A 25,267-nucleotide genomic window follows, 5' to 3' on the forward strand; every position below is an offset into this window, starting at 1 on the left:
GGATAAACTTGGACTCATGGAAGATACCTAAATCAATTAAGTTTGATATTAGGTAGTATCATTAAGAGAATGTGTGTAACCTAAGAACGGATAGTTAAGTTTTGTTCCATGACACTATTAGGTGTCTATATACGGTAGCTCTATACATGAGTACGATATAGTATTCCCCTTTGGATGACTAGAAATGGTAGGTCCCAATCAGGAAACTGTTAGCGGTATGTCTGGTCATCTCTCAATGTAGGATGATAACATTTGACCATTATAGGCGATCTTGTGAATTACGTTATTAGTGTAGGCTCATAACCTACAATTGTAGATGAAAGGTGATACCTTATTCATCAAACTACTCTAAAGGCTTGGGTGCCTTAAGACTTACACCGGCCAAGGGAACCCCTAACTGTATAGACAAACCCTTACCTAAAATGGTTCGTCAGGGAAATAATTCTCCCTGATAATCTTGGACTAGGATCTGTAAGGATCGGTAGGAATAGATTTATAGGAATGTAAGCCAATATGGATTTAGTATTGTAACATCCATAAAAATTCACAAAATTTTAAACCTTTTTAAATTATCCAAAACCATTATTTATTACAGATTGTTTTCAAAATAATTCCATAACAGAGTATCCCAGAAATCCAAATCCAAATATGAGGAAGTGTACGCCATGCCTTCTCCTTCCCACGGTCATCAGAAGTACCTGAAACAATAATCGATAAATGTAAGCTCGAAGGCTTAGTGAGTTAACCCCCAATATACTGATACAAACAATACACATAATAACAGGAACAACATATAATGGGTCCACAACTCTACAGACTGGACTACCCCTGAGCCCTCAGTATGAGTCTGACTTGCCCTCCCCGACCCTAAGCCCATATCTGGTTTGATCCCGAGCCCACATCATAAGTCTGGCTTGCCCTCGGGCCCACAACTTATGTCTGGCTTGCTCCTTCAATCCTCGAACTGGAATATATGATTAGCCCTCAATATGAGTCACGCATGCTCTGCCCAGCCCTCAACTCGTATATGGAATGCTTATGAGTCCTCAGTATGAGTCTGGCATGCCTTCCCCGATCCTCAACTCATATCTGGCATACTCCAGGGTTTGTTGGCCACCGCACAGAGCAGAGCAGTGCAGCCTTAACCCAACCAACACAACATGTCGACATGTAATAGATAAGTGCACATACAGATAATCACATAATATCACAGGTAGTCCTACAGACCTACCAAACTAGCATATCAAACCATACGTGTCTAACTCATACCCATCATAATATCAATCTACTAGGATATTATAAATCCAATGGGCCGGCCTTGGTGCCTTAGACCCCTTAGTATAGTGAGGACAACTCACCTCTTGCTGTCGACTGAACTTAAAGATCAACTCCTGAAACACGGCTCCAAACACCAAACCTATAACCATCAATGATCCATTTCCATAAATTCCCAAATTACCAAAATGCCCTCAGAAGTCAAACTGGTCAACCCTTGGTCAAGGTCAAAGTCAATGGTCAAGGTCCACAGTCCATGTTGACCCAACTCGTCGAGTACAACTTACAGACTCATCGAGTTCCTTCAGAACTCAGAAAGTCGCGAAAGTCCGAGTCAACTCGTCGAGTCCATGCAACGTCCAGGAGATCGAGAAAACCCTAACTACTCGTTGAGTTCACGCAGAATCCAAAAAACGGGAAAACCCGTCGAGTTACCATCAGTCCATTTCTTGTCCAGACGATTTTAAGCTACTCCAACGCTCCAAATTGTAGATCTAGCCTCCTAGGGTCGAGTTACCACGTACAGTTGCAAATTTTACGTGCATGCAAGGTCTTAAGTGCCAAAACTAAGCTAAAAAAGAAGTTTTGCATAAAGAGAAGGTCATAACTTGCTAAAGACTAGAACTTTATGACTTCAAGGGGCTAGAGGAGTTTAGATATGAAGTTACAACTTAGTAGCTTCAGATTATACCCAAAACCAGAAATATTTCAATGATACACTAGAAATGGTCCTAATCCCAAGCATGAAGAGATGTAGCTAAAAAAGAGTCAAGGTAATGACTTTTTACCTTCAAAATGATGCTAAGATGGAGTAGAAAAGTAAACATTGACAACTCAATGTTTGAAATTGACACCTTAGGAAGCTTGCAATGTGATGAAGGGTTCTGGATCTCAAGTCTCCCACCAAGCTACGAACTTCACTCTCTTCTAGGTTATTCAAAGATGGACCAAATCAACACAAATTTCTCCTCAAGAGCTTAAAGATTCAAAAATGAGGCCAAACCTAAAGATTAAGGATGAATATATAGGGTGCACCACCCCATTTTAGGGTTTCTAGAAGTCACGCGGACGCACAACGTACGCACCCGGTGTCTCAATTCGTCTCTAGCTAGTACACTAAGCGTACCAAGTGGTACGCCTCGCGTACTACTCCACGAGCTAAAAAATGAAACTTTGCATTAATGAAGGGCAAAAGTGAAACATACCTCTATCAGGGTGTTACAATTTACCCCCACTTGAATCAGACTTCGTTCTCGAAGTCCGCTATGGAGAACAACTCAGGGTAATGCTTTCGCATCTCAGCCTCCGACTCCCAGGTCCACTTGGAGCCCCTCCTGTGCTGACATTGCACCTTTATCAAAGGTAATTCCGTGTTATGTAATACCTTCGTCTTCCTTTCCAAAATGGCCACCGGTCTCTCAACATAGTTCAGACACTCATCAACCTGAATATCATCCCAGGAAATCACCGCATCCTCATCCAATACGTACTTTCGCAGCTACAAAACGTGGAAAGTGTTGTGAATCTAATTAAGCACCTCGGGAAGGTCAAATCTGTAAGCAACCTTGCCAACCCTGGCAACCCTGGCAACCACTCGAAACGGCCCATTATATCGGGGACCCAATTTTTCCCTCTTTCTGAAGTGTATCACACCTTTCCAAGGCGAGACCTTTAGTAGTATCATGTCGTCGACCTGAAACTACAACTTGGATCGACGCCGGTCGGCATAGCTCTTTTGCCTACTCTAAGCAGTTTGTAATCTCTATCTGATCTGTTGAATCATTTTAGTGGTTTGAAGGACCACTTTGGTCCGCCCCATAACCCTGTGACCAACCTCGCCCCAGCAAACTGGGTTACGACATCCCCGCCTATATAAGAGCTCAAAAGGCGAAACACCAATGCTGGAGTGATAACTGTTGTTGTAAAAAACTCCGCAAGAGGTAGGTAGGAGTCCCAACTCCCACCAAAATTGATATCACAGGCCCATAACATATCCTCAAGGGTCTATATCGTCTGCTCACTTTAGTCGTCGGTCTACGGATGATAAGCTGTGCTGAAGCGTAATCTGGTGCCCAGTTTCTCATGGAACTTCTGCCAAAAATGGGAGGTGAACCGAACATCACAATCTGAAACAATGGAGACCGGAACCCCATGGCGAGCAACGATCTCGCGAATATACACATCGGCCAACTTCTCGACCGAAGAACTCTGCCGAATCGCTAGAAAGTAGGCATTCTTGTCAATCGATCCACGATGACCAAAATAGTATCAAAACCTTTTGTTGTCTTCGACAACTTAGTGATGAAGTCAATCGAAATTTGCTCTCATTTCCACATGGGAACCTCCAGAGGCTGCAGCTTTCCATGCGGTCTCTGATGCTCGGCCTTGACTATCCTGCAGGTCATGTATCTCTCCATATACTAGGCTATCTCTCTTTTCATACACGACTACCAATAGCTCAATCGCAAATCCCTATACATCTTGGTGGCCCCAGATGGATAGAAAAACGAGACTTATGAACCTCCTCCAACACAATCTGTCGGACCCCTCCAAACATCGGAACCCAGACACAACCACATCTGGTAAACAACCCTCGACTATCCGAAAAAAATTTGGCCATCTCACCCCGATCCTCTTTTTCCTCCAATTCTCTTATGAACATCCTCGGCCTGAGCCTCCCTAATCAATCCCAAAAACGAGGAATCCACTGATATCCTCATACACGATACCCCAACTGAAGACCCATCAGACTTGCGACTCAAAGCATCCGCCACCACATTCGCTTTACCCGGATGGTAAAGGATCTCACAGTCATAATCTTTGACTACGTCCAGCCACCTGCGCTGCCTCATGTTCAGGTTCGGCTGATACATAATATGTCTCGGACTCTTGTGATCCGTGTATATAAAAATACATAAACATATATATAAAAAAGCTTAAAAAATATACAAATATGTAATACATAAAAAATAACACATAAAAATAAATGAAAAATATGTAAAATACTTAAAAAAAAATAGATATAAATACGTAATACATAAAGAATAACACATAAAAATATGTAAAATACTTAAAAATACGTAAAAAAAATACGTTTATACATTTAAAATACGTAAAAGTATACATATAGACACTTAAAAAATACATAAAAGTCTCATTATTTCGGAAAAATTAACAATTTGGTCTCATGACTAGCTGAATAGGTAAAAAAAAAAAGGCTAAAATGAATAAATTAGTCGGCTTCTTGACTTTTCTATTAAAAAAAGTTAAAAAGCCAGGAACTTTTCTGCTTAAAAAATAAAATTTAGGACTTTATTAAAAAATTTCCGAAAATATTGGATCTTTTATGGAGATTTCCCTTCATCATATTGATGGCACAAAACCCCTTGCACAAACGGACCAAACTATGATGTCGGTGAAAAACTTGAACTGCAACCTTTCTGGTCCTTTGAGGAGGTTTGCAAGTTAGCTTCTAAGATTGAGAAGCGTGCCAAGACTAAGACAGAATAGACAACCCCAAGTCATTTTCAAAGTATAACAGTTCTTTCCATAATCCTTTCTACAAAGAAAACCTTTCAAAAGGTGAAAGCTCAAAGCAAGACCCAGGTCTTGCTGTCGAAGAAATGCTTCAAATGTCGGTATAGAAGTAGGAGAAGACGAGATGCCAATCTATAATGAAGAATGTTGCTTTGAGGAGAGAGTTAAACCTGATCAATGAGTAAATTACACGAATGGTCCTTGTGGTTTGGGGTAATTTGCACGTTTAGTTCCTAACTTATTTTTTTAACTCGAAAGATCCCTATTATTTGTTTTTGTTACGCGCTTGGTCCATACAATTTGTTTTTGTTATGCGCTTTGTCCTTGTCTTACCTAAAAAGACTATTATTTAAATAGGAAAAATTGTGGGATAGGTAAGGTAAGGTGGGGGGGGGGGGTGAGGTTAGGGTTGTGTTTATTTAAATAAATTAAAAAATGAAGGGGAAAATAGTCTTTTTAGTTAAGATAGGGACCAAGCGTGTAACAAAAATAAACAATAGGGACCTTCCGAGTTAAAAAAATTAGTTAGGGACCAAACGTGCAAATTATCCTAAACCATAGGGACCATTCCTGTAATTACTCGGAGCTTCTAGTGATATGAAGAGCTCTCCATATGCAAAAGAGGCGGATCCTAATGATGAACAAAGAGAGCAAATATTCCATTCAAGGTGCATAATCAAGGGAATGTATGCAACCTTATTATTGATGGTGGTAGTTGTACTAATGTTGGATCCACAACTCTTATCAATAAACTCATCATTCCAATCTCATCTCACTTTAATCCATACAAGCTTCAATGGTTAACCAAACAGACCTTACTCTCATTTTCTATTAGCAAGTTTTATCAAAATCAAATTCTTTAAAATAGCTTGGCAATATGATAGACATATTTGGGACAATGGTCATCAAAACACGTACTCTTTTGTCAAGAATAAGAAAAAGGTAATCCTTGGACCGCTACCATCTACCTTGCTGCAAAAGAACCAGGGTTAGTTACTCTAGTGGAAAAGAATTTATTTATCAGTGAAACACGAATGAAGAGAGCTATTTCCAAAGATAAACCTGTTTAAGTTTTGTTCATAGTTGAAAATAGGTTCGATGATGTTCCTTTTTTCCACTGTTGTCTGTCCGCTTTTGGAAGAGTTCAAAGATGTTTTGCCTTCTGATTTACCTCAATAATTACCCTCACTAAGAGGTATTGAGCATCATATCGATCTAATCCCAGGAGCACCGCTTCTTAACAAACCAATGTGACCCCGAAAAGACTCGAGAACTACAATGTCAAGTCCAAGAACTTATTGATCGTGGCTACGTGCATGGAAGTATGAGTCCTTATTGTGTCTTAGCTTTATTGGTTCCAAAAAAAAATAGGCCCATGAGAATGTGTATTGATAGTAGAACCATCAATAACATAACATGACAGACAAATATCATTATCCTATTGCAAGATTAGATGATATGCTAGACGAACTTCATGGTGCCAATTTGTTCTCAAAAATTAATCTTTAGGAGTGGATATCACAAGATCCAAATGCGTGAAGTTGATGAAAGGAAAACCGCATTCAAAACAAAAAGTGGGTTGTATGAATGGTTGGTAATGCCATTTGGACTTTCCAATGCCCGTAGTACTTTTATGCGGTTGAAGAATGAGGTTCTTAGACATTTTCTTGGTGATTTCGTAGTTTTATACTTCGAGGATACATTTTTATACAACAAAGGTGTTAAAGAGCAACATTTGAAAAGAGTATTTGAAGTGTTAAGAAGACAGAAAACTCTATGGGAAGTCTGAGATGTATGATTTCTTTTCTCCCAAGGTGATCTTTCTCGGTTATGTTGTATCTAAAGATGGTTTTTCAGTGGATGAATCAAAGGTGGCAACAATTAAATCATGGCCAATACCTACGAGTCCATTAGAGGTAAGGAGTTTTCATGGCCTTTCTTCTTTTTACAGGAGGTTTGTCAAGAATTTCAACACTATTGTTGCACTCCTAACTACGTCAATCAAACTAGGCTCTTTTGAGTGGACTTTATCTTCGAACATTTCATCCATTTATTCGAGCTTGAATGGTAAAAAAACGCTATGTAGCTAATTTTAGTGAGACGAATCTAAGATTTATAGTAGACAAAATTACAAAAATGGTCCCTGTGGTTTGCCAAAAGTAACAAAGTCAGTCCCTTTTAATTTTTTTTATGCAAATGGCCCTTGTGGTTTGCAAAACTTGTACAGTTGGCCCTTTTTACTAACGTCGTTAGTATTCAGTCGTTAGGCACCAAAGCTCTAGCCAACTAGGCTAGAGCCAAACTTGTTTTATACTCTCGAAAAGTAATTAATATGATCTAAAACTGTAAATACATTAATAATAAAAAAACATACTTTACAAAAAAAACTTTTTTTAATAAAAAAATATATTTTTAGCGCATTGTAAAAAAATTACAAACAATTTATTTGTTTTACATAAAATATACTTTTTTATGTATTTAAAAAAATAAATTTTCGTATAATATGTTATTACATTGCTATGATCCTAAAATATATTTTTACGTTTTCATATAAAAATACGTTTTTTTTCTTTCACATAGAAAAAAAAAGTTTTTTTTACGTATTTATTTTATGTAAAATAAGTTCATTTAAATATGGTTTACCCAAAGTCGCAAATCCAGTCCCTTTATACTTGAAAAGACGAAATGCCTTTTATTAATTCAGTCCCTAATGGCTCTAATGGCTGAATACTAACGACGTTAGTTAAAAGGGCTATTTGCATCAAAAAAAATTAACAGAGACTGACTTTGTTACTTTTGGCAAACCAAAGGGACCATTTTTTTTAATTTTGTCATTATAGTATGTATGACAAGAAGTTTTATGCTATTGTTTGTGCACTAGATCATTAGAGTCATTACTTAAGCCTTAAACAGTTCATCCTTCAGAAATAGTTTGTCCTTCATTCTGATCATCAAGCTTTAAAGCATATCAACGGTCAAAACAAGTTAGAACCATGAAATGCAAAATGGGTAGAATTTCACGAATCATTTAACTTTGTTTCAAAGTATAAAACAGGAAGCTCTACCATTGTTGCACATTGTTATAGATGCCTTCTCAAGAAGATATGTCATGCTTAGCGTCCTTGGGGCAAGAGTGCTAGGCTTTTCTTTCATCAAAGAATTGTACCTGAATGATCCAAATTTTTCTAAAGTTATTCAAGAATACAAAGATCGAGCTTGCGGTTCTTATGTCATCCAAGACGGGTTCTTTTCAAGAACAACAAATTTTGCATTCCTAAAGGAACCATAAGGGAGCTACTAATCAGAGAGAGGGGCACATGGAGAAGGATTGGTTGGTCATTTTGGAATCAACGAAACCCTTGTGTATTGGCTACACATGGAAGGTGATGTTCCACTCTTATTGATAGATGTGCAACCTGTCGTCAAGCTAAAAGCAAGTCCCATCAAGGTTTGTATACTCCATTACTTGTTCCTTATCAACTATAGGAAGACATTTCTATGGATTTCATTGTTGCTTTGCCTTGTATGCAACACAGGAAAGATGCTATAATAGTTGTGGTGGATCGTTTCTCCAAGTTCTTGAGTTACTTTTGGGAATCGTTATGGAAGTTATTAGGCACAAGGTTACTATTCAGCACAAGGTTACTATTCAACACTTACAACCTTGCTAAGAAGTATGTTGAGCAAGACCTTGAAGGATTGGGAAGTTAAACTTTCTTTTGTTGAGTTTGCTTATAATCAATATCCATCTTATGCCAATAGATGCACACCATCCGGAGTGAACTATGGAGCTAATTCTCTCACCCCTATTGGTCTGATACAACTACCTAAGGGTATTGAAGTTCACTTTGAGGCAACGACTCGAGCCAAAGAAATACAAAAAATTCATGAACAAGTTAAAGCAAAGATAGAGCATGTGAATGACCTTTACAAGAAAAATGCCAACAAACATTGCAAGAAGGCTCTTTTTGAACCTGGAGATCTCGTATAGTTGCATTTAAGGCAATAGGAGATGGACCACTTAAGGTGCTGGAAAGGATTATAGATAATGCTTACAAAGTGGAGTTACCTGGGGACACAATCATATCAACAACTTTCAATGTTGGAGATATATCTTCTTATCTTGAAGATGGTTCATTGGAAGATTTGAGGGAAAATGTCGGGGCATCAATATCATTTTTAGCTAACACTAGAGCAACACATTTCATGTCTCCAACTCACCTTGGGCTTGACTCAGATTCTTATTTAGGTTCACAACAAGGGAAATTGTCAGAAAAGTCTCAATATATTCGGAAAAGTTTCACTTTAGTCCTATTTTTTTGACATAAAATATCTGATTATTTCATTTTACACGATAATGTCATTTTCTGTTAAAAGAAAAAATGGACTTTTTTGTTAATTTGAGCCAAAATGAAATAAACGGGACTTTTATGTTCAATTTTTTTTTGGATTAAAGTGAAACTTTTCTGAAAATATTGGGACTTTTCTGACAATTTCCCTATCTTGAAGATGGTCCATTGGAAGATTTGAGGGAAAATGCTTCCCAACCAGAGGAGGTTGATGCAGGGGCATCCATGTCATTTTTAGCTAACACTAGAGCAACACATTTCATGTCTCCAACTCACCTTGGGTTTGAATCAGATTCTTATTTGGGTTTTAGAACATTTAAAAGGAGTATGATATTTTGGCAGCCTAATAAAGTTGAAGAGTCTTCCTAATCAACCTCATTATTTTCTTAGAGTTATGTTTTTTTCCAGCCCTATATAAGGAGCTCTAAGCTGTAGTAGGAAAACAACTTTTGAATAATAACAAAAACTACAATAGCTTGTAAGGCTGAATTTGAGTGTTCATACATGGAAGGAGTCGATTCTTGTTTGTTGTTAGTGTGGAGTTGTTGCTTTATCACTAATTAGCATCAACCTTGGCCAATTGGGTTCATCTTCGTGGTGTTTAAGTACTTTATTCTTCAACTAATCAGGTTGCTTGTTCAACCCCTTTTCTTTTATCCTATTTTCACCCACTTATGCATAAAAAATGCAATGGTATATAATGGTAGTTTAAAAAGAAATGAAAGTAGATTGCTATGTTTGGGTAGAATTTGAAAAAAGACGAAAATGCAATGGTGTACCTTGAAAAGAAGTAGAATGCTATGTATAGGTAGAATTTGAAAAAGTTGAAAATGCAATGGTATATAATGGTAGGTTCCTTTTTTATTTTTTTATAAAAGAACAAGAATGCTATGTTTGGTAGAATTTGAAAAAAAGATGGATATGAAATTGTACACATCGGTAGTTTTTAATAAACTGAAGTAGGAGCTATATTTGGGTTTTATTTTTCAAAATAGATGAAAATGCAATGGTAATTCGGGTAGAATTTTAAAATGATGAAAATGCAATGTTATATAATATTAGTTTTAGAAAATGAAATAGAATGCTATGTTTGGGTTAACTTTGATCAAAATGAAATGCAATACGAGGGTAGTTTTAAAAAAGATCAAAGTTCAATGCTATGTTTGTGTAGATTTTAAAAAAGATGAAAATGCAAATGCAAAGGTATATCAGGATAATTTAAAAAATAAAATAAAATGAAGCACAATGCTATGTTTGGGTATGATTTGAAAAAAAAAAACAAAGTAGAATGTGTGTTTGGGTAGATTTTAAAAAATATATGAAAATACAAAGGTATATAATGGTATTTTTTTTAAAAAAATAGATGCACAATGCTATGTTTGGGAATAGTTTGAAAAAATATGAAAATGAAAAGGTATATCAATGTATTTTTTTTTAAAAACGAGTAGAAAGCTATATTTGGGTAGATTTTGAAAAGGTGATAGTAGAGTGTTATGCTTGATAAGAAATTGAAAACATATGAAAATGCAATGGTATATAAGGGTAGTTCCAAAACAACTGAAAATAGAATGCTATGTTTGACTAAAGTTTGAAAAGATATGAATATACAATTGTGTAACAAGGTAGTTTTAATAAAATGCTATGTTTGGGTAGGATTGTGAAAAAATATGAAAAATGCAATTGAGTAAAAAGCCAATATTAATAAAAGAAATTAGAATGTTGTGTTTGTGTAGATTTTTAAAATATATGCAAATGCAATGGTGTATCTTTAGTTTTTTTTTTTAAAAATGAAAGTAAAATGCTATGTTTGGGTAGATTTTGAAAAAAAAATGTAAATGCAATGGTGTATCTTTAGTTCTGAAAAATATGAAAATACAATGCCATGTTTGAGTAGATTTTGAAAAAGATGAACAAACAATTGTGTAACAAGCTAGTTTTAATAAAAGCAAAGGAGAGTGTTAAGTTTGGGTAGATTTATGTTTAGGTAGATTTTGAAACATATAAAAATGCAATTGTGTAACAGGCTAGTTTTAATAGAAAGAAGGTAAAATGTTATGTTTGTGTGGATTGTAATAAAAAGATGAAAATACAAAGTAGAATATGAAAATTCGATGATATATCAATGTAGTTTGAAAAAAATGAAAGTAGAATATTTTGTTTGAGAAGATTTGAAAAAAAGATGAAAATGTAATAGTATATAATGGTACTTTTAAAAAAATGACAATAGAGTGTTATGTTTGGGTAGAAATTGAAAAACAAATGAAAATGTAATGGTATATAAGGGGAGTTTTAAAAAATTGAAAGTAAATTGTTATGTTTGGGTAGAAATTGAAAACGCAATGGTATAAAAAGGTAGTTTTTCAAAAACTGAAAGTAGAATATTATGTTCAGGTATATGTTGAAAAAAAGAGAAAATGCAACTATGTATCAAGGTATGTTTTAAAAAAAATGAAAGTAAAATGCGGTGTTTAGGTATATCTTTCAAAAGAGATGAAAATGCAATGGTATATCATGGTAGTGTTAACTAAAAGTTTAATGTTATATTCGGGTAGATTTTGAAAAAAAAAATTGAAAAGCAAGACAATATTAAGGTTTAGTTTTAAAAAATTAAAAACAGAATGTTATGCTTTTATAGAATTTGAAAAAAGATGAAAACGAAATACAATGGTATAGAAGGGTAGTTTTAGAAAGAATGAAAGTAGAATGTAATGTTTGGGTAAATTTTGAAAAGAGATGAAAATGCAATGGTGTATCTTTAGTTTAAAAAAAAGATAGCAAAATGCTAAGTTTGCGTAGACTTTGAAAAAAATAAGAAAAGGAAATTGTGTAACAAGCTAGTTTTAATAAAATGAAAGAAGAATGCTATGTTTACGTAGATTTTGAAAAAAGATGAAAATGCAATTTCATAACAAGATAGTTTTAATAAAAAGAAACTAGAATGCTATGTTTGGGAATATTTTGAAAAAAGATGAAAATGCAATTGCGATGCAATTTTTGGGTAGATTTTCAAAAAAGATGAACATACAATGTTGTATCTTTAGGGTTTTTTTAGAAAGTAAAATATTATGTTTGGGTTGATTTTGAAAAAAATACAAAATTGCAATTGTGTAACAAGCTACGTTTAATAAAAATAAAGTAGAATATTATGTTATGATAGATTTTGAAAAAAGCCAAAAATGCAATAGTGTAACAAACTAGTTTTAATAAAAAGAAAGTATAATGCTATTTTTGGGTAGATTTTGATAAAGGAGAAAAAAGCAAGTATTTAACAAGATAGTTTTAACAAAAATAAAGCAGAATGCTATGCTTGGGTTTACTTTGAATAAAGATGAAAATGCAATTGTTTTTTTTTAGCTTAAAAAAATGAAAGAAGAATGCTATTTTTGGGAAGACTTTGAATAAAGATGAAAATACAATTGTGTAACAAGCTAGTTTAAATAAAAAGAAAGAAAAATGCTATGTTTAGGTAGATTTTGAAAAAAAATAAAAACACAATTATGTAACAACCTAGTATCAATAAAAAGTAGAATGTTACGTTGGGGTAGGTTTTGAAAAAAAAAAAGATGAAAATACAATTGTGTATCATAGGTTTAAAAAAATGAAAGAAGAATGCTATTTTTGGGTAGATTTTGAAAAAGGATGAAAATGCTATTATGTAACAAGCTAGTTTTAATAAAAACAGAGAAAAATGATACGTTTAGATGGATTTTGAAAAAAATGATGAAAATGCAATGTTGTAACCTTAGTTTAAAAATATGAAAGTAGAATGCTATTTTTGGATAGACTTTGAAAAAGGGTGAAAATGCTATTATGTAACAAGCTAGTTTTAATAAAAACGGAGAAAAATGATACGTTTAGATGGATTTTGAAAAAAATGATGAAAATGCAATGTTGTAACCTTAGTTTAAAAAAATGAAAGTAGAATGCTATTTTTGGATAGACTTTGAAAAACGATGAAAATTCAATTGTGTAACAAGTTAGTTTTAATAAAAAGAAAGAAAAACGGTATGTTTGTGTGGATGTTAATAAAAAGACGAAAATGCAAAGGTAATTCAGGGTAATTATGAAAAATAAAAAGTACAATTCTATGTTTGGGTAGGATTTGAAAAAATGAAAGAAAATGCAATGGTATATCAATGTAGTTTTGAAAAAGAAAATGAAAATAGAATATTTTGTTTGAGAAAATTTGAATAAAAGATGAAAATGTAATAGTATATAATTGTACTTTAAAAAAAATGAAGTAAAGTGTTCTGTTTGGGTAGAAATTGAAAAACAAATGAAAATATATTCGTGTAAAAGGGTAGTTTTACAAAAACTGATATTAAAATAATATGTTCTAGTATGTGTACAAAAAAGGAGAAAATACAACTATGTAAAAATTGAAAAACAAATGAAAATATATTAAGGTAGTTTTAGAGGAAAAAATGACAGTAGAATGCTATTTTTGGGTAGATTTTAAGGGTATGTTTAAAAAAATGAAAATAAAATCCGATGTTTAGGTATCTTTTTCAAAATAGATGAAAATGCAACGGTAAATCAAGGTAGTGCTAAAAACATGAAAGTTTAAATTTATATTCTTGTAGATTTGAAAAAAAACCTTGAAAATACAAGCCAATATTAGGGTTTTTTTTAAAAATAAAAATAAAAACATAATGTTAGGTTTATGTAGATTTTGAAAAAAGATGAAAATGCAATTGTGTTGTAACAAGCTAGTTTTAATAAAACAAAGAAAAATGTTATGTTTAAATAGATCTTGAAAAAGTTCAAAATTCAGTTATCTAACAAGCTAGTTTTAATAAAAAGAAGTAGAGCGCGTTGTTTGGGTAGATTTTGAAAAAAAAATACAAAAATGCAATTGTGTGCCAAGCTATTTTTAATAAAAAGAAAATAGAATGCTAATTTTGTGTATATTTTGAATAAGGATGAAAATGTAATGACATAACTTTAGTTTAAAAAAAACAAAAGTAGAATCATATGTTTGGATAGATTTTGAAAAAAGATGAAAATGCAATAGTGTAACAAGCTATTTTTAATAAAAAGAAAGTAGAATGCTCTGTTTTGGTAGATTTTGAAAAAAGAGTAAACCGCAATGTTGTATCTTTAAATTTAAAAAAAATGAAAGTAGAACGCTATTTTTGGGTAGACTTTAAAAAAAATGAAAATGCAATTGTGTAAGATGCTAGTGTTTAAATAAAAAGAAAGAAAATGCTATGTTTAGGTAGATTTTGAAAAAAAAAATGAAAATCCAACTATCTAACAAGCTAGTTTTAATAAAAATTAGAATGCTATGTTTGGATAGTTTTTGAATAAAAGATGAAAATCCAATTTTGTAAAAAACTATTTTTAATAAAAAGAAAATTTAATGCAATGTTTGGGTAGTTTTGAAAAAAAAAAGATGAAATTGAAATAGTAACAAGCTAGTTTTAAGAAAAAAAAAAGTAGATTGCTATGTTTTGGTAGATTTGTTAAAAAGAAAAAAAAACGAAAAGCAATTGTGGAACAAGCTAGTTTAAATAAAAAGAAAGAAAAAAGCTATGTTTATGTAGATTTAAAAAAAATGAAAATTCAAATATGTAATAAGCAAGTTTTCATAAAAAGAAGTAGAATGCTATGTTTGGGTACATTTTGAATAAAAGATGAAAATGCAATTGTGTAGAAAGGTAGTTTTAATAAAAAGAAAATAGAATGTAATGTTTGAGTAGATTTTGAAAAAAAATATATGAAAATGCAAGCTAGTTTTTGGGTAGATTTACAACATTCTAAAAATGCAATTATGTAACAAGCTAGTTTTGATAAAAAGAAAGTAGAATGCTATGTTTCAATAGATTTTGAAAAATGATGAAAGTGCAATTGTGTAACAAGCCAGTTTTGATAAAAAGAAAGAAAAATATTATGTTTGTGTGGATTTTAATAAAAAGATGAAAATGCAAAGGTAATTAAGTGTAATTATGAAAACTACAAACTACAATTCGATGTTTGATTTGAAAAATATGAAAATGCAATGGTATATCAATGTAGTTTTGAAAAAAAAAATGAAAGTAGAATAATGGTACTTTTAAAAAAATGATAATAGAGTGCATTGGTATATAAGGGTGGTTTTAAAATAAATGAAAATAGATTGTTATGTTTGGGTAGAAATTGAATATACAGATGAAAAGGCAATGGTATTAAAGTGTAGTTTTTTTAAAAAATGAAAGTAAAATGCAATGTCTAGGTATATTTTTTCAAAAAAGTTGAAAATGCAATGGTATATTCAGGTAGATTTTGAAAGAAAAAAGAAACTTTAAAATACAAGGCAATATCAGGGGCTGTTTTAAATAAAATAAAAACATAATCCTATGTTTAGAAAGAATGAAAATAGAATGTAATGTTTGGGTAAATTTTGAAAAATATGAAAATGCAATTGTATAACAAACGAGTTTTAATAAAAATAAAAGTAGAAAGCTATGTATACCTAGATTTTGGAAAAAGATGAAAATGCAATGATGCATCTTTAGTTTAAAAAAATGAAAGTGGAATGTTATGTTCATGTAGATTTTTAAATTAGATGAAAATGTAATTGTGTAACAAGCTAATTTTAGTAAAAAAAAAATTAAAATGCTATGTTTTCGTGGTTTTTGAAAATAGATGAAAAAGCAATGGTGGATTTTTAGTTAGATTTTCAAAAAAAATAAAAACACGATTATGTAACAAGGTAGTTTCAATAAAAAGAAAATAGATTGCTATGTCAAGGTAGATTTTGAAAAAAAAAATGAAAATGCAATTATTTAAAAAGCAAGTTTTAAAAAAATAGATTGTAAACTTCGGGTAGATTTTGAAAAAAGATGAAAATGCATTTGTGTAACTTAAGTTTTAAAAAAACGAAAGAAGAATGCTATTAGATTTTGAAAAAAGATGAAAATGCAATTGAGTAACAAGCTAGTTTTAATAAAAAGAAAATAGAATGCTATGTTTGGGTATATTTTGAAAATAAGATGAAAATGCAATTGTGTAAAAAGTTAGTTTTAAAAAAAAGTAGATTGCAAAGTATGGGTTGATTTTGAAAAAAAAAGTATGAAAATACAAAGGTAAATTCAGGGTAATTTTTAAATAATGCAATTCTATGTTTGGGTATGATTTGGAAAAATATGAAAATTCGATGATACATTAATGTAGTTTTGGAAAATGAAATTAGAATGTTTTGTTTGATAAGATTTGAAAAAAAATAAGATTAAAATGTAATAGTATATAATGGTACTTTTAAAAAAAATGATAGTAGAGTGTTAAGTTTGGGTAGAAGTTGGAAAACAAATGAAAATGTATTGGTATATAAGCATAGTTTAAAAAAAATGAAAGTAGATTGTTACGTTTGGGTAGGAAATTGAAAATACATATGTAAAAGGAATGGTATTAAAGGGTAGTTTTTAAAAAAATGAAAGTACAATGCTATGTTTAAATATGTTTTGAAAAAATATGAAAATGCAATGGTATAAAAAGGTAGTATTTCAAAAACTGAAAGTAGAATACTATGTTCAGGTATATGTTGAAACAAAGAGAAACTGCAACTACGTATCAAGCTATGTTTAAAAAAAATGAAAGTAAAATGCGATGTTTAGGTATATTTTTCAAATGAGATGAAAATGTATTGGTATATCAAGGCAATGTTATAAAAACATGAAAGTTCAATGCTATATTCTGGTAGATTTTGAAAAAAAAAAAAAGGCAATATCAAGGTTTATTTATAAAAAATTAATACAGAATGTTATGTTTTGATAGAATTTGAAAAAAGATGAATTTTGAAAAAACAGAATGGTATAGAAGGGTAGTTTTAGAAAGAATGAAAATAGAATGAATAGAATGTAATGTCTGAGTAAATTTTGAAAAAGTTGAAAACGCAATGCTGTGTCTTAAGTTCAAAAAAACAAACGAAAAATAGTTGTTATTTTTGATTAAATTTTGAAAAAGGATGAAAATGATACTATGTATGAAGCTTGTTTTAATAAAAAGAGAGAAAAATGCTAGGTTTAGATAGAAAACTAATTTTAATAAAAAGAAAATAAAATGCTATTTTTGTGTAGATTTTGAAAAAGGATGAAAATGCAAAGTATGGGTTGATTTTGAAAAAAAAAAGTATGAAAATACAAAGGTAATTCAGGGTAATTTTTCAAAATACAAAATTCAAATTTATGTTTGGGTATAATTTGGAAAAATATCAAAATTCGATGATACATCAATGTAGTTTTGGAAAATGAAAGTAGAATATTTTGTTTGATAAGATTTGAAAAAAAAATAAGATTAAAATGTAACATTATATAATGGTACTTTTTAAAAAAATGATAATAGAGTGTTAAGTTTGGGTAGATGTTGGAAAACAAATGAAAATGTATTGGTATATAAATATAGTTTTAAAAAAAATGAAAGTAGATTGTGATGTTTGGGTAGAAATTGAAAATACATATGTAAAAGGAATGGTATTAAAGGGTAGTTTTTAAAAAAATGAAAGTACAATGCTATGTTTAAATATGTTTTGAAAAAATATGAAAATGCAATGGTATAAAAAGGTAGTATTTCAAAAACTGAAAGTAGAATACTATGTTCAGGTATATGTAGAAACATAGAGAAAATCCAACTACGTATCAAAGTATGTTTAAAAAATATGAAAATGTATTGGTATATCAAGGCAGTGTTAAAAAACATGAAAGTTCAATGCTATATTATGGTAGATTTTGAAAAAAAAAAAAAAAAAAAAAAAAAAAAAAAAAAAAAACCTTAAAATACAACGCAAATATCAAAGTTTATTTATAAAAAATAAATACAAATGTTATGTTTTGATAGAATTTGAAAACAGATGAATTTTGAAAAAAACAAAATGGTATAGAAGGGTAGTTCTAGAAAGAATGAAAGTAGAATGTAATGTTGGGGTAAATTTAGAAAAAGTTGAAAACGCAATGTTATTTTTGGATAAATTTTGAAAAAGGATGAAAATGCTACTAAATATGAAGCTTGTTTTAATAAAAAGAGATAAAAATGCAAGGTTTAGATAGAAAACTAATTTTATTAAAAAGAAAATAGAATGCTATTTTTGTGTAGATTTTGAAAAAAGATGAAAATGTAATGGCGTATCTTTAGTTTTAAAAAAACGAAAGTAGAATCATATGTTTGGATAGATTTTGAAAAAAGATGAAAATGCAATTGTGTAGAAAGCTAGTTTTAATAAAAAGAAAATAGAATGCAATGTTTGAGTAGATTTTGAAAAAAAAATATATGAAAATGCAAGCTAGTTTTTGGGTAGATTTAGAAAATGGATGAAAATGCAAATATTTAACAAGCTAGTTTTAATAAAAAGAAAGTAGAATGCTATTTTTATGTAGATTTTGAAAAAAAAAAAAATGCAATTATGTAACAAGCTAGTTTTAATAAATAGAAGTAGAATGCTATGTTTCAATAGATTTTGAAAAAAAAATGATGAAAATGCAATGTTGTATCTTTAGTTTTAAAAAATTAAAGTAGAATGCTATTTTTGGATAGACTTTGAAAAATGATGAAAGTGCAATTGTGTAACAAGCTAGTTTTGATAAAAAGAAAGAAAAATGCTATGTTTGTGTGGATTTTAATAAAAAGATGAAAATGCAAAGGTAATTCAGTGTAATTATGAAAACTACAAACTACAATTCGATGTTTGATTTGAAAAATATGAAAATGCAATGGTATATCAATGTAGTTTTGAAAAGAAAAATGAAAGTAAAACAATGGTACTTTTAAAAAATGATAATAGAGTGTATTGGTATATAAGGGTGGTTTTAAAATAAATGAAAGTAGATTGTTATGTTTGGGTAGAAATTGAATATACGGATGAAAAGGAAATGGTATTAAAGTGTAGTTTTTTTAAAAAATGAAAGTAGAATGCTATGTTTAAAAAAGAAATGAAAAAATATGAAAATGCAATGGTATAAAAGGGCAGTTTTTCAAAAACTAAAGCTAGAATACTATGTTCTAGTATATGTAGAAAAAAGGAGAATGCTATGTTTGGGTAAATTTTAAAAGAAGATGATAATGAAATGATATATAAGAGTATGTTTAAAAAAAATGAAAGTAAAATATGATGTTTAGGTATTTTTTTCAATAAATATGAAAATGCAATGGTAAATCAAGGTAGTGCTAAAAAACATGAAAGTTTGATGGTATATTTGGGTAGATTTTGAGAAAAAAAATAAAGAAACTTGAAAATTCAAGGCAATATCAAGGGTTGTTTTCAAAAAAAATAAAAACATAATCTTATGTTTAGAACAAATGAAAGTAGAATGTAATGTTCAGGTAAATTTCGAAAAAATGAAAATGTAAAACAAACGAGTTTTAGTAAAAATAAAAGATGAAAATAAAAGTAGAAAGTTATGTTTACCTAGATTTTGGAAAAAGATGAAAATGCAATGGTGCATCTTTAGTTTAAAAAAAATGAAAGTGGAATGTTATGTTTATGCATATTTTAAAAAAAAAATGAAAATGCAATGGTATATAAGGGTGGTTTTAATAAAATGAAAGTTGAATGCTATTTGTGGGTAGACTTTTGAAAAATAATGAAAATGCAATTGTGTTTGGAATTTAATAAAACGATGAAAATGCAAAGGTAATTCAGGGTAATTTTTAAAAATACAAAGTACAATTCTATGTTTGGGTATGATTTGAAAAAATATGAAAATGCAATGGTATATCAATGTAGTTTTGAAAAAAACTGAAAGTAGAATATTTTGTTCGAGTAGATTTGGAAATAAGATGAAAATACAATGTTATGTAATGGCAGTTTAAAAAAAAGTATAATATAGCATTATGTTTGGGTAGAAATTGAAAAAAAAAAGGAATATGTATTGGTATTTATGGGTAGTTTTTCAAAAAGTGATAGGAGAATGCTATGTTCAAGTAGATGTTCCAAAAAGGTGAAAATGCATCTATGTATCAAGGTAGTTTTAGAAAAATGACAGCAGAATGTTATGTTTGGGTAGTTTTTTTTTTAAAAAAAGATGAAAATGCAATGGTATGTATATAAGGGTAGTTTAAAAAAAATAAAAGTAAAACGCTATGTTTGTGTATATTTTTCAAAAAGAGATGAAAATGCAATGGTATATCAGGGTGGTGTTAAAAAACAAAAAAGTTTAATGCTATATTTGGGTAGATTTTGAAAAAAAAAATATGAAACTACAATGCAATATCAGGGCTAGTTTTTTTAAAATTAAAAATGGAATGTTTGTTTTAATAAAACTTGACAAAAGATGAAAATAAAACGTAATGGTATATAAAGGTAGTTTTAGAAAAAATGAAATTAGAATGTGATGTTTGGGTAAATTTTGAAAATAGATGAAAATGCAATTATGAATAAAGATGTAGAATGTTATGTTTTGGTAAATTTTGAAAAAAGATTAAAATGCAATAATGAATAAAGATAGTTTTAAAAAAAAAAAAAAAAAAAAAAAAAAAAAAAAACTAAAGTAGAATGCTATATTTGAATTTATTTTTTATAAGAGACGAAAATACAATAAAATATCAAAGTTGTTTGGAAATACAAAAAGTTCAAGTCAGGTACATTTTCAAAAAAACATGAATATGCAATGCTATAAAAGGTTAGTTTTAAAACAAAAATGAAAATAAAAAAACATGAAAATGCAAGGCTATAAAAGGGTAATTTAAAAAAGATAAAAATAGGAAGCTATGTTTGGGTAGACGTTGAAAAATATGAAAATGAAATGCTATATAAGGGCAGTTTTAAAAAAGATGAAAATTCAATGCTATGTTTGTGTAGATTTAAAAAAAGAGATGAAAAGGCATAGGTATATAAGGGTAATTTTTTAAAAAATAAAGTACAATGTTCTGTTTGGGTATGATATGAAAAAAAAATGCAATGATATCAATGTAGTTTTGAAAAAGATGAGAGTAGAATATTTGGTTTGAGTAGATTTGGAAAAAAGATGAAAATGCAATGATATATCTTTAGTTCTTTTTAAATGCAATGATATAATGATGTTAAAAAAAAAGATAGTAGAATGCTATGCTTGGGTAGAGTTTGACAAAAAAGATGAAAATGCAATGGTATTTAAGGTAGATTTTAACAAAATGAAAAAAGAATGCTATGTTTGGACAGAATTTGAAAAAAGATTGAAATGCATTGGTGTAAAAGAGTAGTTTTTCAAAATTTTAAAGTAGAATGCTATGTTTGGGTAGATATTGAAAAAAGATGAAAATGCAACTGTGTATCAAGGTAGTTTAAAAAATAAATAAATAAACAACATTTTTTTGCTAGAATTTTTAAAAAGAGGGAAATACAATGGTACATAAGGGTAGTTTTAAAAAAAAATGAAAATAGAATGCCATGTTTGGGTGAAAATTGAAAAAAGATGATATTGCAATTATGTATCAAGGTAGATTTTTTTTTTTTTAAAAAAGAACATGAATGTTCGATGCTAAATTCGGGCAGATTTTGAAAAAAAAAAATGCAATTCTATATCATGGGTAGTTTTTTAAAAACTGAAAATAGAATGTTATGTTTTGGTAGAATTTGAAAAAACATAGAATTACAAGATACCAACTTATGAGACATGATATTAATACCCTATCAGACATATTGCATGTATATCAAGTAATGAGCAGAGTAAAGTTTTTTGGTTTTGTACCTTATTACAGGTGAGTGACTTGGTTGGCTTTTCAGGTTTTCTTAATTCTTTTTCTGGGTAGCATTGTTAGCTTCTTCTTCTAGTTGTTTCTGCATTCGGGTTCAAAAGAATGCCATTTTAGAAAACATTTTTGCTGATTAGATTTATCTTTTGCTGAAAAAGTTCGAATGAAGAAATGTGACACCAAATTAGGAGAGGGGAGGGAGACAAACCTGTTGAATCAGAAGAACAGGTTTGTTCATCCTCATATCTGCTTCTTCTTGATTATGACCAAAACCCTTGACTGCTCCAGTTATCCTATCAGATAGCCAGAAAAAAGGATGCGTTACATGATATTAGTTGATACTCCTTTCACAAATTTATCATATTAAGCAGCCAAGATTCATACTCATTTTACAAATATTGAATCAATCCATGTGTTCGATAAATGTGGCATAGTATGTGAGCCTAACAATAGCCTGTGATAGCAATCAATACATGTCATACACTCATAAACAAACCCTTTATCGTTGGTAAATAGAAAAAACCTTAATACAAATAACAAAACACAACCATACATAGTAAATACTAAAATACAGGAGAAGATTGTTGACAAAAACATCAGGGTCTGATAATTTTTAAAGAAAAAAATAACCACATCAACAAATCTAAGTTCTAATGCATCTGCAGCAGTAAGTTAAACTGAAAAAATCAAGGTTTACAGAAAAACCCGCCAACGAAAAGATGAAGAAGAAGAAGAAACCCCAACCAGAAGCAAGAGAATCAAAACAAATTAAAATAGCAATTGACCTTCGATTTTTTCTTATTCAAACATCAATTTCAGTTTTACGAGGAAATTACAATAGAGAAAACTTAGAACGATCTTGATAATTTCTTGGACTAGAGAGTTGAGTGAGAGTCTCCTGCGAAGGTTGGAGGCGTTTAAGTCTCCGGCAGCCGGCAGCTGAATTGCATAGATCGCTATGGGTCTCGGGGGTGTTTGGGTTTGTTCATAGAGGAATGACAAACGAACGTATATATATTGCGTGACTACGAAGCAATCCTTTCCAATTCAAGGGTTTCTTAGATCTCCGGCGAGGGAAAGTGATGATTTGGGGTCTGTTGGGAGCGGGATACCTGAAGCTGAAAAAACGTATATATTGCGGGAATATTAAGCCAAGCCTTTCGACTTCTAACGGTTAATTTTTACAAAGACTTTACAAAATTATGTTTTTCTAAATTACGGGTTATAAAAAATAATAATAATAATAAAATGAACTTATTAATATGCTTAATAATAAAAAAATGAACTTATTAATATGCTTAATTCTTGTTTTGTATCAGAGGGCCTGTATATCTATGGTTTTGGACATTATATTATAATGTTCAAATGAATGAATTTAACATATGATCTAAACTTTTTTTCTTAAACCAGTAGAAATGTTAATAAAGGACAATTATGTATTAAAACCAGCACATTAAAAACTTAACAGGAGATACTTGTGTATTAAAACGTTAATTGTACACAGATGTGGATCCATAATTAACTTATTGGTTACCTTTGTAATTAACTTGTTTGATATATTATTTAGATAATTATTAATAGGTTAATTACATAAAAAAATCTTATATATTAGGCTTTTTCCAAATTAAATTTCAACTTATATTTTTTTTAACAACTCTTAATTTTTTTTTTCCAAAAAAACTCATATTTTGCAAACTTTTTTTGTTTTGAGTTTTGACTCATAATTCCTTTGTTTTTCATGTAGTTTTTTATAATGTTCTTGATAATTTTCAATATTAAAAATTGATGGACACATTAGATTTTTTTTTAAACAAAGAGAAAATATATCATGTTCGATTTTTGTTGGCAAAATGAATATCAAAATTTATTTACATGATACTAGATATTGTAGCAGCATGTAAAGAACAACAATCTAAGTTGTTTCGCTGTCTTATCTTACACCGCTTGGAGTTAAAAGTTGTCTTTCTATTTGATACTTAACATAAGCAAATATCTCAAGCTAGCTTAGATTGCTAGTCTCCAACTCTACAATATCCGAGCATCTCGTAAAATAAAAAATTTATATGCATTTTGCCTATAAGAACTAAAAGTGAGAATTATTATGGATCAAATCACTTTTAAGATTGAATATGGTTCTAATAAGGAAAACATAAAAGTTGTAATTAGATTCTAACAAAAGATAGGAGTTCGAAAAATTATCATTAAGAAAAAGAGAAATTACTAAAAAACAACTACACCTAAGATAATGTAGAAGTTAGTTGGTGTTGACTTTATTATCACATATAACCCAAAATAAAAGACAACACTCCGCCTTGAAGACAATGCACTAACAACCATGAAAAACGAATAGCCCCAATTTTCATGCAACTTTATGGTTGTGTGTACAGAAAGATACATATCACTTTAGAAATTTGTGTGTGTGTATATATAATTATTTCAAAGTGGGTTTGTGTTCTTCTTCGTGAGGGCTTCGAAATAATATATCGTATGTCCAAAATGGAGTATATATGAAGGGTTAATACCATAAAAGCCATAAGTTTTACACTCTGATTCTAAATTAGCCCTAAATGGATTTTTTTGTGTCTAATTAGCCTAAATAATTGTGACCCCGTTTCAAAATCGTTTTATCATCCAGTTAACAACAGGTTAAGGGACGCAGTTGGTCGCCACTCTCTTAGACTACTCGATCATTCATACACCACCAAATATCACCTTTCACAGAAACGTCTTGCATCAAAAAAGGGTTTCATGTAGTTAGTCTTAGGAAGAAGAAGAAGAAGAAGGGTTTGAAAGGGTTTCTTACACCATTGTTGCATGCAAAAAGCTTTTGTTTTAAAGTTGAAAGACACTGAAGTAGAAAGGTATGTAGGGTGCCAATAAGAAATTGATGTGTTTATGTGTTCTTATCTTCTTAATCAAATTCCATGGTGTCACTTACAAGTGTAGTTTTTCATCTTGAACAGATGGCTTCATCATCTGGAACTAGGGATGAGCTTTAGAACCGGACCGGTTCGGAACCGGAACCGGTTTTCCTATATTATAAGAACCGGGAACCGGACCGCCGGTTCTAGCGCCGGTTCTGGTTCCGGTCCCTTTTTCGGTTATTTTTCAAACTAGAACTGGTTGAATTATTATAGATGATATGCTATCTTCCGGAGCTTGTAAATGATTCAATATTTAACCAAATTAAGACTTTTTACATTCTAAATTGAAGTACAAACACTAAATTACATGATGAAAAAAAATCAAGTAATTCTGACTTCGTACGAGTGAGTTGAGCGCATTTTAAAAGCGGCACAAATTCCAAAAAAAATGTTGAAACAGAAAATACGCAGCATTGATATGATGTCTTTTGGGGTCTATAACTGATTCAATATCTAACCAAAATATGTGTTTTTAGAGTCTAAAATGAACTGCAAACACCAAATTACATGATGGAAAAAAAATTAAGTAATTCCGACATC

At 30.5% G+C, this 25,267-nt stretch overlaps 1 long non-coding RNA gene across 2 annotated transcripts; it reads right to left on the reverse strand.

The window, feature by feature from the left end:
• Nucleotides 1–470: 470 nt before the first annotated feature.
• Nucleotides 471–22,928, reverse strand: LOC145055529 (uncharacterized). 2 transcript variants are annotated; one of them, XR_013685209.1, is made up of 5 exons: nt 22,640–22,928; nt 22,188–22,257; nt 22,012–22,096; nt 21,800–21,888; nt 471–698 (listed from the first exon to the last, which is right to left on the reverse strand). It is a non-coding gene; the product is annotated as an uncharacterized LOC145055529 (long non-coding RNA). The 2 variants fall into 2 exon arrangements; XR_013685208.1 differs by lacking the exon at nt 22,188–22,257 and having other exon boundaries at nt 22,640–22,927.
• Between the last annotated feature and the right edge of the window lie 2,339 nt (nt 22,929–25,267).

The sequence above is a fragment of the Lactuca serriola genome, chromosome 5 (assembly GCF_051521515.1).
Source record: "Lactuca serriola cultivar US96UC23 chromosome 5, Lser_US96UC23_V15, whole genome shotgun sequence".
Classification (NCBI taxonomy): domain Eukaryota; kingdom Viridiplantae; phylum Streptophyta; class Magnoliopsida; order Asterales; family Asteraceae; genus Lactuca; species Lactuca serriola.